The sequence below is a fragment of the Penaeus monodon genome, chromosome 34 (genome assembly GCF_015228065.2).
Source record: "Penaeus monodon isolate SGIC_2016 chromosome 34, NSTDA_Pmon_1, whole genome shotgun sequence".
NCBI classification, from domain to species: Eukaryota; Metazoa; Arthropoda; class Malacostraca; order Decapoda; family Penaeidae; genus Penaeus; species Penaeus monodon.
In genome coordinates, this window is record NC_051419.1 from 35,202,235 (window position 1) to 35,202,591 (window position 357).

A 357-nucleotide genomic window follows, 5' to 3' on the forward strand; every position below is an offset into this window, starting at 1 on the left:
TGGGCATTGTGGAGTCTGGGCACTTGATAATATTTATTCATGATGGAATGATTAAAGCACATCACCACAGTTTGCCCAGTCATGAAGGATACTTAATCGCCCTTTCATTGTGTGTATTGGAAGCCGTAGTGGAACGATCAAGTGCCCCGTCTCCAGTCGTGAAATTTCTATGTTCTCCATTGGTAGATTGTTTAGGGAATCACAGTGGCTTTAAAACTTGTACAATAGTTAGTTGACAACTACGGAGGTGACTCAAGGGACGAAGAACCATCTTATGTTTGATATTTTGTTGGTGTCTAGCGGATGAAGTTTTATATTGAATAGTGTATAATACCAAAGTCTTCAATATACCAAAAA